The following is a 15190-nucleotide window of genomic DNA, read 5'->3' as shown; positions in this document are numbered from 1 at the left end:
CTCTACTAGTCTGTGTCTCAAAGATGTCTTGCCACAACACTAAGCTAACATGAACGGTGAAAAGTTGACCCAGCAACATTGCCTTGTGGACTGCTATACAATGGTATTCTACATAAATTACTTTTTTTACAATATCTGATCGATTAATTAAATATTGCCTGTTTACACCATCCAAGCACCCAATGCAGCTCAACCAAGCAACTATCTTGGGCACAAGAATTTTACAAATGTCTTATCACATGCAGCTTGATTTTTGAATGAGCAACAGTACTATTACGTTTGCAGTACTCAGTTCATGGCATTTGGCTAATCAAGGATGCTACGCCTTTGACATTTGCTGCTTCTATGAACGTCTGTGCTTATGGCTATGTATGGTATATGTGTGATGTCCCGCCGAAGAAGACTGAAGAGACCAGAACAATGATCTGTAGCTACGATCTGCACATAGGTGAGCTGCGTCGTAAAATGGCATCCTAATTCACTTAACAGTGTATTGTATTCTGCCCTGATATAAACACCTGCTGAATCTTGTCTCTTGCGCATTGCACATCCAAAATATTTACATCTTCTTTCTTCTTTTTCTTCTTCTGTGTGCTAAACCTTCCTACCTTACTACCTTAAACCTTACTACCATTTTTCCCCGCTCCTGTTACAGAAATTGTATAATGATTATAGAGTGCATACGTACTGCCTTGTTCATCCAAACTTATCTATGTCCGCGCCTACTTGAACTGTGTTCTCTTGAATATGTATTCTGCCACTTTCCTGCAACAGCCTCAAATGTGAGGCTAGCAGTATGTTCAAATAAACAAATAAAGAGGAAGAAGTGGTCAAGATGACAAAACGAATAACTTTTTATTGTTATTTTGTATTTGTTTGTTTTTTGTATGTTTCCTTTTCTTTCTTTCTTTTTCATCGAATATGTAACGCTTCAAAAGAATCGGTAATCGTTCCAATCCCCCAGTCATCACCAAACCTGTAAATAAATTAGTGTATTTTAACTCGAACTTTATATTTGGCACAGCCGACCATGTGGCTTGAATTAACGTTGGTAAGAAACACAAATGGGCAGGCGACCGTGACGACCTACCAGCTTGATGACGAAGGAATCAAGCTGGTAGGTCCTCACGGTCAGCGACTTCATCAGCGAGTTCATCGGAACTGCTTCGCATCATCACTGAGAAGAGTCAACGGAAGGAAGTGGCCTTCGTTGAGAAAGGTAAAGTACGAATCAGTGCTTCTATGTCTGCATTGGGGATTATGTTTCCGGGACCAGCAAGGATAGATTACAAGAACGAGACTTTACACACGAATAACGCCTTGTTGCAAGCGCTGTTGCAGCAGACCCCGCAGTACGAGCAATAGCGACTGATTCTCGAAGCATAATTCAGGAGAGCACGTTGTTGGGCGAGTCGGTCGTACATACTTAAAGAAGTGAATTGCGCTAAAAAAGACACGGACGAGTAAGGACATGGACGGGCGACTCACTAAGAGTTTGCGACTCACTAAGAGCACAGAAACCACATCAAGAAGAGATTAAGCCTGATAGTTTCGATGGGGCGTCCAATGCCGCTAACGTATGGCTCATATTTTATGAATACGCATGTGCGCAAAACCACTGGAAAATTTGTGAACACAGTTTATTGAATACGAAGAAACTACATACACGTTGGCCAGCAATGTTAAGAAATGTAAATTTCAGTTGAAGCCTGTAGTATGGGCTTGAAGGAAAAAACCAGTCAAAAACACAAAGGACAAGAGGAGAGGTTCACACCACAACGACTGGTCCAGTCGTTGTGGTGTGAACCTCTTCTCTTGTCCTTTGTGTTTTTTGACTGGTTTCCTCCTTCAAGTATGTACCAACTGGCCCAGATTTCAACCCTTCTGTAGTATGGGCACATAAATAATTTCAGCCAAGGGGCACACGTGCGTGACTGCTGTTAAGCGATCTGTTGCAAAACCGTACTGATGTTAACTCAAGGACATGGAGGGCGGATGTGCAACATCCTTTTTCGCCAGATGGCGTTTGGCGATGGTAGCGATGAGCCCAGCCTCAGCAACACGTACGAGCACGGTAGACGAGACGAACAGAGCACATATCGCTTATGCATATATGGCCAGTATTTCAAGAGTGCCAAGGAACTTGCGCGGATCCATCGCTAGATATCGCCTTGCGGCCTTATACGATGCGCCTACCCGTCGAAAGTAGCAAGTCTTCTGCATCGTGCTAGGCTACTGCGAGTGCGGTAACATCCGTCACTCGAGGGTCACAGCTACACGTCCTAAAGGCACGTGGCCATATGCTGAATACATTTGATGGTACAAAGTGCCTAACTTTGGGCCCTATAACGCAAAACTATTCCAATATGTTTTATTCCAATCTCCTGACGTCAAATTTGCGTAATCGCCGACGCAAGCATCGGGCGGTGACCCGCAGGGCTGTCTAAACAGACCTATCAAACACTCTCCTCGTTCATAGGTCACTTTTGTTTGCTTGAAAAACGAATAACATTGCCTACAGCTGCGCGGCTTGTCTTATCTAGTTGGCTGACAAGAGGCGAGGAGCACGTTCAAGTGGAGAGGGATTCGATGGGGCCGAGTCAGTGCACTGAAAATCTATAACCGGATGTAAAGGCTGGCTGACCAGCGTCTGCGATTGGCCCGCTTTCCCTTACTTAGCTTGCGGTGGCTGGTCGAAAATCGCGGCGGCATGCAACGGATAAGCTTAAAAATGACGCTAAAACAGATGCTCAGCAAAGAAGAGTTGGCAGAACGAGGTCGTAAACGGGCCGGAAGTGCTGGAAAACGTTACACGGCCACGCAGAAAGTTTTGATATACGCAAATAAACCCATGCTCTCCGGAAGGTGCGAGTAGCAAGAGCCTGAGTGATCGGCTGCAGCCTTCTTTTATTCCTTTCGGAACGGGGCAGCCTGCGGCTATTCTGAATTCAGTTTTGTTCGGCATATAATGCATCTTTAACACGTACACGTCACTTTGACGCATTGAGTTATCGCGGTTTTGTGACGTCACGTGACAGGCAGGTGAAGTGGGTGCAGCTCGATACCTTGACCAATACCAGAAGGCTAATGGAAAAAAGGCATCGAATTAGAAATAACTATTTTTTCTTTGTTCGGTCCAATCATGCGTAATCAGTGTGTACACGTCATATCATATGGCGAGCTATCACGGTTTACGTGACGTGAAGTGACAGAGAAGCAAAGTGGGGGTGGTCCAAAACATTTTTGACCAATCGCGGAGGGCTGATTGCAAAATTGGAATAGAAAACTTTGCAATAGCTTAACGTTATAGCGCCCTATTTCTTGTATATTTTCTTATACCTAGTAAAGGCCACTACGTTGATGCTTCCACTCTCTGTTGTCGTGTCTGCGTACCTAAGACATCAAGACTACGTAATAGTGAACCTTTATGCAATAGCAGCAAAGATATCAGCTCTACAGCAGAGCATAATGGTGCACCTGCCATGCGCTACGAATGAAGTTGAAGTAGCTGCTATAACCATTCAATAATTAAGTCTTTGAAAATCTCATACTAGAGCGCATTGAAAAGCAAAGCCTTGATATTCCGAAGTATTACGCGGTTTTCATGCTTGGTCATCAAACAGCGACAATTTTACATACTGAAGCGAAATGTGCAACAAGAAAAAAAATGTGTTCATATGTATTACATGTTCATTACGCTAGTCTTCACCATTAAAAGTAGTATATTCTCATAGCTCAGATATAATCTCACCGACAACGAGGGTTGTAATTTATAAAACTTAGTATATAATTATTTGGCGTTAAATGTAGCAGAACGGTTAGCAGATTAGGAGTGTACATTCCCGCACACAACGCAATTCATCAGATCCGTAAAACTCAGCTAGTGGAGAGCGCCGACTTCCGAAGTAGTTATTTAAAGAAATGGAAAACCCCTCTGTCATGCTTTCTTTTTATTTGAATATACTGCAGGCCCTTCACGGCCCGTGCAGGTGTGGTACAGAAATGTAATGATGAAATGAAATGAAACTTACTGTCAAAAACAGAAATCTGAAAAATGAAATGAGAAACAGAAAACAAACAGAAAACAAAAACAGAACTCGGAGAGAGTGCGATGAAAGGGCAAAAACATGCAGTATTTATTCACTTCGTGCGACAAAAGTCTGTTATTTTCGTTTGATGCCGCGGCTACCTAGTAGCGATGACAGCGGCTTCAAAGTTACTGAAGCTGAGAGCCAGCTTTTCAGCCAGCCCCCTCTTCTCGGCAAACGCTCGCATGGCAGATTCCTCGTTGGCATTGCGGCGCCTTTTTCATTGCGGGGAGCTGTTCTCGTCGCGACGACTGCGTACATGAGGCTGACGTAACGCGCAGCTTCTGCCACTGTCGGGCCTGAATTGCCTGTGCTGTCGCCTTCTGCGTCGTTGGCCACACTTCGGCAACAACAGACGCAACGATGGTGAAAAGTCAAACCTCGTAGCCGACATCGTTTCGCGGTCGCTGCAGTGAAGTAACTTCTTTGCATTCCAAATGCTACACACCGTAGACAACGGTAGATCCCTATGGCGTGCCAGTGACGACTTCTTCGTGCCACATTCGGTAGCACAAAAGATGTCCAATTTTTCTTCTATGTTGAGCACCCGGTGTTTTTTATCCGAGCTTCGGCATGACGCGAGTCCTAGCTTGCACGACGCCACAGCACTTTGGCACGGCGCTGAAATGATGTTGATGTGGCTTCACGTACAAATGCACAGGATGCTTGGAGGCTGTTATTCTGATCTCTAAAGCTTGTTGTTCTGCCGGACCACCCAATGGGGACGATGCAGCGCCGTGAATGCATGACGAAAAGTGGAAACACTACGTGTTAACCGATATGCAATAAGCTGGTACGGACTATGCGGACGTAAAACACATTATGTTCAATGGCCGCTGAGTCGGGGATTTGACTTTACTACTTTTAAAACGAAACTACTATTTAAACGGGTACGGTTTAACGAGGTTTTACTGTATTCTAAAACATGTATAGCATACCTGATTAAATCAATCAGGCTGGGTGGCTGTTTGTCACCGTCCCGTTTCGAAGGAAATGCCCATAAGCCATCATCATTATTAGCATCGTATCATGCCATTTGTCACGCAATCCGACATGCGCACCGTGTTGTGTCGATATGTGCAAATTTTGCATTGCAGTTGCATTATCTTCAACCAAGTGTCCCGATGTGTAACAGTTGCAGACAGCAGTTGCATGCTGCATGTAACTGGATCTGGTCAACTCAAGCAGGCTGTGACTCTTCGTCACCACCTCTTTTTGAAGGGGATGCCAATAAACCATCATCTTCGTCACCAACAGCATCATATTGTGCAACGGATCAAGGAATGTGACATGTGCACCACGTAATCTGGGTACCTGTGTTTACTCTTTGGTACACAGTATGCTGCCTCCTCGCAAGGTACGAACTGCTGCTGAAGGTGCAAATCATCGAGCTACTCGCGCGGCTGCAACTAAGATATGTCGCACTTGGCAAACTACTGCGCAGAGAGCAGCACAAGCCGCAGCTTGCCATTGATGCAGGCGAGATCAGATCGTTCTCGTGAAAAATTTCATGGACGCTAAACTTCACCCTTAAAGTGGAACGCAATAGCATTCAAAGATCCCCGACTGCTTTTCATGCTTCCTAGCAGCTGCAGCTTATGTAACCATGTTTTTCTGGAAACACTGGCAGCGAACGCTATGCATGAAGGGGAACTTTCTGTGCTTTCTTTTTTTTTCAGCTGGAAAAGGGGTTATGCGAGTTTCTGCGTAGCAAAATTATGTTTTCTCGTATACTCAAATTACAATTCGACGTTACCATGTCTGTAGCTTGTATGTAAGTCATACCTTACAAATTTTCTATGCATTTTAGTGTGAGAAATTCAATTAGTTCAGTAACACCTATGCACCAAGTGGAGGACCTGCGTGGACCGGTGTGGTATTGACCGAATGTGGAAGCCAGACTCCAGCCGTCCCGAAGGAAGAAGCCGTTTATTTAACATATACAACCAATATATATAATGAACAGAAGCGCCCCCTGGGGAATAAAGAACTGAAATGAATAACGAAACTGAATATAACATACTCCCTCCCTTATTTTTAGTGGTTAGTAAGTATTAGTAAGGAAAACCCCAAAGCATGCACACTGTACTTATTTACACATATTTACAACCTATGTACACAATGTCAGACCACCAACTAATTGGTCTGATAGTCTTGGAGCCAGGCCGGTGGCCGGCGCTCTCGGGTCGGCCGCGTTGGACGTCGCACTGGCGACGGGCTCGTTGACTGCTGCTGCGGTATGTCAGGAGACAGTGCCTGCGTCCTGGGAGAAGGGGGCTGTAGCACGGCAGGCTGCAGCACATCGGGAGACAGCGGCTGCGGCGTGGCAGGCTGCAGCGCCTCAGGAAACTGCGACGTGGCGGGCTGCAGCGCATCAGGAGGCTGCGGCGTGGCAGGTGGGCCTGGTTCCCAGGTGCCCCTCTCCGGAACCCTGGAAAGCTTGGCATTCCACGTACGGACGCCTCCAAGTCGGAGAGAGGCTGGTCCCCTCCCCTTGACTCCTCAGTTGGGGAAGAAAAGGCGCAGTCTGCCTTGAACCGAACGGACGGTTTTTTGACACGGACAAAATCGCCTACGGCTATCTTAGTCTTCTTGACGGCTCTCCTTTTGTCCGTGTAGTGCTTGCTGCTTTGCTGCTGACGCCGAACCCTTTGACGAAGTCGCGCCAACTCCTTGGCTGGATCTTCCGCAAATGCTGGTGCCGAGAAACCCACGATATCCAGCCTGGTTCGGGGCATTCTACCATGCAGCAGAACTGCTGGGGCGACCCCGGTGGTGGCGTGCGGAGTACAGCGGTAAATGGCACGGCCGGTCTCTAGGCGAGTGCGCGCTTTAGAAGAGAAGCGCGCGCACCCCTCGAGACCGGCCGTGTAAATGGCAAGGAACTCTGTGACAGCTTGCCGGAGCGGTCGTCTTTCGAGGAGTGAGACGAAGTTTTTCAATGTGCGATTGAAACGTTCTATTTGCCCATTGGCTTGGGGGTAGTATACCGAAGAATGTGAAAGACTGATGCCTCTGTTTTGCAGGAAAGTTATGTCTCACGCGAAGTGAACTGAGGTCCGTTGTCACAAACAATCTCTTCCGAGTAGCCTTCACGGGCAAAAACACTTGTTAAAAAGTCTTTCACGGTGCTCGTAGACACTTCGCTGCAAAAATACACCTCTGGCCATTTAGAATGGTAGTCAACAAGCGTTACAGCAAATCTGCTGTTGTAAGCTGCATGCTCCAAAGGACCAACAAGTCTAGGCCAAGCTTTTGCCACGGTCGCTCAGGCCTTTCAACAGGTTGCAATGGTGCTGGTGATGTTTTGGCGGACTTATCTGCTTCCAGGCAGATATGGCAGTTTTTTACTGCAGTTTCCACTTGCTTATCCATTCGTGGCCACCAGAACCGCTCATGCAGTCGCGCCTTCGTGCGCGATACCCGGATGTGTCTCGTGCGCGGTGCCGATGATCTGAGCCGTGAGGGAGGACGGAACAACGAGGCGCTCTCCACGCAGAAGCAGGTTATCGACAACGGAAAGTTCTTCCCGAATGACGTAGAATGGTTTCGCCTCTTCTGGTATGGACTTCTTTGGCGGCCAGGAACTCAGCACGGATGACTTGATGGTTTCCAGGCAATTGAGGGCGGCCTGCCTGAACTTAGTCACGCAGGCTGGCTCAATGAACGAGACAATTTCTTCCTCCTTAGCAATCTCTGCCTCCAAGGTAGGCGCTGGTAGCCAAGAAAGTGCATCTGCTACAGTGTTTGTGGACCCCTTGCGGTATTCAACAGTGAAATTGTAGCAAAGCAGTCTTCCACTCCAGCGTGCGATTCGGAGTGGGCGTCTTCCATGTCCTTGTGACGACAGCAAGGACACCAATGCCTGGTGGTCTGTTCGAATTGTGAAATGGCGACCCCACAGGTACGTGTGCCATCGCTCACACGCCCAAATGCACGCAAGAGCTTCTCGTTCCCGACTGAATATTTTCTCTCTGCACGCGACAGTGTACGAAATGCGAAAGCGACTGTGCGGAGCTCGAGGCCACTTTGTTGCAGCAGGACTGCTCCCAGCCCACAGTCGGACGCGTCGGTCGAAACAATGACTGGCAACAACGGATCGAACATCTGGAGGACTGTACTCGACGAAAGCATTTCCTTGACCCTCCGGAAACTGCTGTCTGCTGCGGCAGACCAGATGAATGGCTCATTTTTGCGAAGTAACACTCTCATAGGCTCAACCACTTGTGCCAAGTGTGGAACAAACTTGGAGTAGTATTCTACGAGGCCCAGGAACGAACAAAGGGTGGCCACATCAGTTGGCACTGGTGTGTTAGCTATGGAGTCTACTTTCTCTGGAAGTGGCGAGATACCACGTGCAGTGACCTTGTGCCCTAGAAAGGCAAGTTCTGGAACGTCAAAAAGGCATTTGTTGTTCAGTTTCAGACCTGCGTTCTTGATCTTTTGCAGCACGGTCCTCAAGTTTGAAAGGTGTTCTTCTGCGGTCTTGCCAAAAATGATGACATCAATGTAGAACAACACGCCAGGGCATCATCTTCTGAAATGCCGCTGGGGCAGAAACCAACCCAAAGCAAACTCTTTTAAAACGGAAAAAGCCATCATGAGTGATGAAAGCCGTCAGATCCCTGCTGTCAGAGTGCAAGAGAATCTGATGGTAAGCGGAAGCCAAGACAAGTTTGGAGAAGTGTGTAGCGCCTACCAAAGCGTGAAGCAGCTCCTCTGTATGGGGCAATGGGAAACTGTCTGGAACAATAGCTTTGTTCGGCTCTCGAAGGTCTACACAGATCCTGATGCTACCATCTTTCTTGTTAACAACAACGATAGGGGACACCCATTCAGAAGCATCGATGCGCTCGATGATGTCAAGGCTCAGCAACCTCTGAAGCTCATTTGATACTTGTGACCGGAGAGAATACGGCAGACGGCGAAGCTTCGAAGTTACAGGCTGCACGCCTTGCCGTGTCTTGATGCGATGCGTGAACCCCTTAGCAAGACCCAACTCTGGACTGAAAAGTGAACTGAACTCATGTGCTAAGGCTGGCGGAAGAGCTTTATTATGGGGCTGCGTGCTTGACGGTGTGGTAATAGAACAGTATAGCGGGTCAACAACAGTCGGCTGTGGAGCAATGGACCTGTATAAGCACTTGAGAGCAGAACCCTCAATGCGAAGATCCAAGGCTTTAATGCCGTCACTACCGATCAGAGATCCTCGGTGAACAACATAAAAACGTAGCGACGCTGTGCGGCCTTTAAATCGAACGTCTGCCTGGAAACAACTTGGCACTGGAATCTGCCGTTGAGAGTAGTCAGACAGACTAACATGCGGAGCAGGCAGGAGCGGAACGCTCTGAAAATATCGACTGAATTCTTGCTCCGACAGGATTGAAACAGACGACCCTGAATCAACAAGGAATGTCAAAGTGACACTCGCGACTTGCACTTGAGTATGAATTCCGCTAGGCACGGAACGTTGCACAGTCAGAACTTCCTCAGCACTGCTGGATGACGAAACAACTTCACGGACTCGGCCTTGCATTTGGGTTAGCTTGCGGTTGCATACCCTTTGAAAGTGGCCCTTGCGACCGCAAAACGAACAAGTCTTGCCATGCGCTAGGCACTGCGGCGCTGACGCGATGTGGTCCCGCGAGCCGCATCGGAAACAATGTGGCGAGCCGGAGCGGCTACTTTGTTCTCGGTTCCGCTCAGGGGGGCGGTTCCGCTGCGGCGCACGTGAGCCGCCCGCGCTCCTCGTTAAATTCTGCTCTAAGGTGGCTGCCGGTTGTGAATTCCTTTTTTTTTTCGAAGAATGCGACGATGGTTTTCGACGCTGCCGCAATGAAATCGCTTCGACCGAAGCAGAAAGCTCCTTTAGCTCTTCAGCCGCCTGCTCAAACTGAAGTGCAATTCGAACAGAATTCTCGAATGAAAGTGTGGAACCCTCGAGCAGTAACCGCTCACGTACGCGAGTGGAAGCTACGCCGGCAACGAATTGGTCCCGCAGAGCATCATCTTGCGAGGCAAACGAACAATGTGACGCTAGCTCCCGCAGAGCGGCAACAAAGTCATGAACGGACTCGCCTGTGTGTTGGCTGCGGCGGTGAAAGCGATGACGCTCGATGATAACGTTGCGCGACGTCGAAACTGGTGCCGTAATGCGGCGAGTGCAGAGTCGTATTCGTCAGGAGGGGCCACGACAGACTTGTCATCGGCGAGTGCTGCGGCACTTGGCGCGGCCGGTGCTGCGGCGCTGGTCCCTGCATGTAGCGTCTGATAAATACGCTGGCCCTCCGCCCCCAAACAATGCAAAAGAATAGCCTTGCGTTGCTCCGGCTTCAATACGGCGGCTCCGGATGCAAGCAAGTACACGTGGTGGTGAAAAACATTTATTGATGAGAAGGCCAAAAGTAAAAAAAAAATTGCAAAATCGCAATGCAATAGTAATCCCTGTTTTTAAAGGTGGCAACCGTATGCAAGTAAACAATTACCGACCCATATCCCTGACGTCAGTTTGCTGCAAGGCTCTAGAACACGTTATTGCAAAGCATATTATTAGTTTTCTTGACACTAGCGAGTTACTTTCCACAATTCAGCATGGATTTAGGAGCGGTCTTTCTACGGTGACGCAGTTAATAGAAACACTCCATGATTTCTACCTGAACATGGATGCACACCTACAAACAGACGTAATAAGCGTTGATTTTAGGAAAGCTTTCGATAAGGTTTCTCACCGTAAATTACTTTTTAAGCTCGATAAAATAGGAATAGGTAAAGAAGTAATACAATGGATAGAGGCCTATTTATCTATGCGTCAACAGTCCGTAAGGATTGAGGATTGCATTTCAAATCCATTGCGTGTGTACTCTGGGGTTCCCCAAGGTTCCGTTTTGGGACCAATACTTTTTTTGTTGTTTGTTAATGATATCGGTGCACTAGTCGAACCGCCTGTTAAAATGAAACTTTTTGCTGATGATTGTTTGATTTATTCGCCAATAGGTTGCGAAGATGACCAAATTAATCTAAATAGATGCTTACAGGCATTAGACGAGTGGTGTTTAACATGGGACATGGAAATAAACTATAGCAAAACAACATTTACGCATATTCGCTCAAGCAGGAGCAAATTTTCCTTCATATACCACATCGGAAACCATCCTCTGAATAATGCAGCTTCTTTCAAATACTTAGGAGTCAGTATTATGCACACATTGCAATGGCACTCACACGTTGATAATATATGTTCTAAGGCAAACCAAAAACTATACTTTTTAAAGAAAAAACTGGAATGCGCTACACGGGACGTGAAATTAACAGCCTACAAAACTTTTGTACGACCAGTCTTGGAGTACGCTTGTGTTGTGTGGTCCCCTCATCAGAAAGTCCTGAAAGCAAAAATAGAAAGAATACAAAGATTGGCAGTCCGTTTCATATGCGGTAAATACCGACGCATGGAGTCTGTTACAGCCTTGTTAAAATCGTGTGAACTAGAGCCTCTGGAGGAACGCAGAAGTAAGCATAGGCTAAAGTTTCTTTTTAAAATCATGAGTGGGCGAACGAAAATAAACAAGGATCTATATCTACAACCCCCAGGACGGAGATGCGATCGTCTAAACAATAGCAGAGCTATTCAACCTTATTTAACACGTACTGATGTTTTTCGTTTCTCCTTTTTTCCTGACACAATTGAAATGTGGAACAGATTGCCTGATGCAGTTGTGAGCAACGAGGGCTCTGCCGAATTTGAAAATGCGTTGGATACTTTCTTTTACGAGAATGTATACTAAATTGTTGCTGCGAGCACTTTCGTTGACTTTTCTTTGTATAACTACTGTTATTTGCTTTTGTTAACTTCCAAGAGCGCCAGTGCATTTGTATGTTACATAGAAAGAAAAATTATGTATTATGTATTCTTGACACATCACCCTCCCTGTAATGACCCCAACAACGGGGTTGACAGTATCAAATAAATAAATAAATAAATTAAAAAGCAGCGTTGTGGGCGGCCTTCAGGCTGCCGGTTGTGGCGTCCAGGCCATGCCTAGTCGCGACGTCCTCCGCCCAGTTCACCAGCCGGAGTTGGATATCCGGCTCGGTGCTGGACAAAGCAGCCTCCCACTGCTGCGGATTGCTTAGGCGCCAAGAGGCAGGGGGCAAGTGTGCCGGGCAGGAGAATAGGACGTGATCGTAATCGGCGCGGGAGCCGTCACATAAGCGACAAGCCGGCGAGTGCGTCCCGGGGTGGAAGAGGGCAAGACGTGCGGAAGTAAGATAGGTATGGGCTTGAAGGTGGCGCCATAAGTGTTGGTGGGGTTGGGAAAGGGATTGGTGCGGAGGGGGGAACGCAAGTACACGTTGAACATCTGCCAAGGTAGATGTACTGGTAGCGAAGGCTCCATAGACGCCCATTGGTCCAAAAAATGGCGGCTCGTGGGCACTCCAGCACCCTCTGAATTTTGGGGGGCAAACTACGCAAACGTGACGTAGAATGACGTCACGCATACGTATGCTTTTGGCGCGAATTATAAAGCGGTCTTTCTGTAGAATCCGCGTTTTCGAGCCCGTACCTCTGGAAGGTTGCTGCCTTTCAGCGCGCCCCAACCTTTGCCAGTCAAATGTGCTCGAGTTCCTGCTAGTTATGGCCTTGTTAATGTGCAATTGGGAAAGCAATGAAAGTGACTGGTAAAGGAGGGGCAGCATGGAAAGGCAGCAACACTTCCAGACACTGGCGATGCATGCATGATTCGTAGTGCAAATACTGGTGCTAGTACTTTTGAGAGCTTTTGAGTACAGCAAGGTATGATGCACAAAGCACTGGCTCAAGTGCACAGTTCGCAATAGAGTGTACGGCAAGTATGGTTTTCATAGTTTCATATTCATTGTTTATTGCAGCAACCAAACAAATACGGTCACAAAGCACACCCTTGGCACACAAACAAAAAATACATGTCACAGGCAGCACAAGCAGTATTGTTTAAGTTGGCTAATCATCTCAATAGTCACAGTGCAGATAGGAAAAAGCCCTGAAGTGCCACGAACGTTGTCAGTTAGGAAATTGAAAAGTATAGAAAACAATGCTACGACAGCTTCAATTGAAGCAAACATAACATGACGTAAGTAGGCGCATCAACACAGACCATAGAGCACACTGGGATTATTCTTCACATTCAATTTCTTCAACTGAAAGAATATAGCAGGTGCGTTTACATCTGCAAGGCAATGTTAAAGCCAGCTTTAGCACCCTCAAACGTGCTCAACGTAGGAGCGAATACCATACATTGAGCCGGCGTACCATCTCCAGAGTACTTCTAGTCGTTAGCCGGATCAATTTGAAGTAATTTTACGTCAACAAAAGTACACAAGAAGTACAGCGTACAGTGAAGTGCAAGGACATTCGCGGGGCAGTAAAGCATGTAATCAGTGTACTGTACGCTACAATATAGCCAGATAAAAGTCCAGCGGGAATCGGTGTAGCGTGACACCAATGGTACTATCCACGCTGTCGCAGCGTACCACGGAGCATCGTTTCTTCACATGCCGCAAGCTCATCTTGAAATGAAGCGCTAAGCGCTTCAAAAGAAGAGCGCGAAGCGTGCAAAGACGGAAAAAGACTTCGCACTGGCCGCACGCCGAAGGAAACGACAAAACCGAGAAAACTGCCGCAGCGGTGCAGCGGGCTGCAAATCTTACCGAACGGTGACAAAGAAGCGACGTACAAGGACGACGAAAACTTCGCAAAAGGAGCATTTTGAGACCGGCGAGCTAAATTTATACGCTTTACCAGGCGCGCCATCGCAGACAGCTGGCGATAAGAAATCGCTTCGTAAGCTCCCGCCACTGTGGCCGGGTTAGCCGGGTATCGAAACAAGGCCTGCAAAGACGCGCTGTAATGCACCGCACACTCATGAATAGGGGGCAGGTCAAGAGTGTTGCAAAAATACAAAATTTGCCAGGTTTTAATAAAATGACTTACCTCTTTCATAAAACAAGGTGCTAATATATTTTTTCTTTTCTATTGGCAGATTACATTCCAATTTTGTAGCTTTATCATTTCTTTATATGAGTGTTTTGCCCCCCATCCTCTGGTTGTGCTGCAGTCGCGCTAAACCACTTTTCGGCCCAGCCTTCGCCACCACTTTAAATCCGCCTTGCATCTGCTCCCACTGCTCCCATGGCAATGAGGGACGGCCGGGCGTCGGAAGGAAAAACGATGGCGGAGCAAGCCCGGTGAAGCTCATGGTGGGCGGATACGGACGGCGCAGCGGGGCTGGGGGTACGTTCACGACATCTTCGTCGCGGTGGAAGCCAGACTCCAGCCGTCCCGAAGTAAAAAGCCGTTTATTTAACATATACAACCAATATATATATGGATGGATGGATGTTATGAGCGTCCCCTTTGGAACGGGGCGGTGGCTTGCGCCACCAAGCTCTTGCTACTATGCTGCCTAATATCCTACCTAGGTTAACCCATGAGAAAAAAAAACACACTATGAACTACCACGTCCAAATTTTCTGATACCCTATTGCGGACTGTGCTTTTGTACGTCTCCGTCCTTTGTCGTTTCCCTACTTTTCTTCCACCAATCCTCCAATCGCCTCTTACTGATGTCTATTGCGGACCTGTTTGCTTTACCACTGCTCCCGCTGAACCCAAGGGCTTCAAGGAGGCCAGTGGTGCCTAAATCGACCGCTGGATAGATGTCTTCACATTCTAATAAAATATGCTCCGTCGTTTCCCTATCTTTACCGCAGCAAGCACATGCTTCTTCTTCCTTCTTATATCTCGCTTTATACGTGCGTGTTCTAAGGCATCCCGATCTCGCTTCGAAAAGTAATGAGCTTCCCTTTGAGTTATCATAAATGGTTTCTTTCCTAATTTCGTTTTTTCCCCTTAAGTAGTTACTCATGGCAGGTTTCTTTTCCATTGCCGCCACCCATGAGATTAATTCAGCCTCTCTGACTTTCCGCTTGACCTTCTTTGTTGCTGTGTTGCCCACCCCACAGGCCGCATACTTGCTGGTAAGCTTCCTAGTTCTTTTCCTCCACTGTGAATCAATGTTTTGCCTGTACAGATACCTGAACACTCTCCCAGCCCATTTACTTTCCTC

Source organism: Dermacentor albipictus, chromosome 5 (genome assembly GCF_038994185.2).
Source record: "Dermacentor albipictus isolate Rhodes 1998 colony chromosome 5, USDA_Dalb.pri_finalv2, whole genome shotgun sequence".
In the NCBI taxonomy this organism is placed as follows: Eukaryota; Metazoa; Arthropoda; class Arachnida; order Ixodida; family Ixodidae; genus Dermacentor; species Dermacentor albipictus.
The sequence above is the reverse complement of the archived record's forward strand: the minus strand, read 5'-3'. Positions refer to the sequence as shown.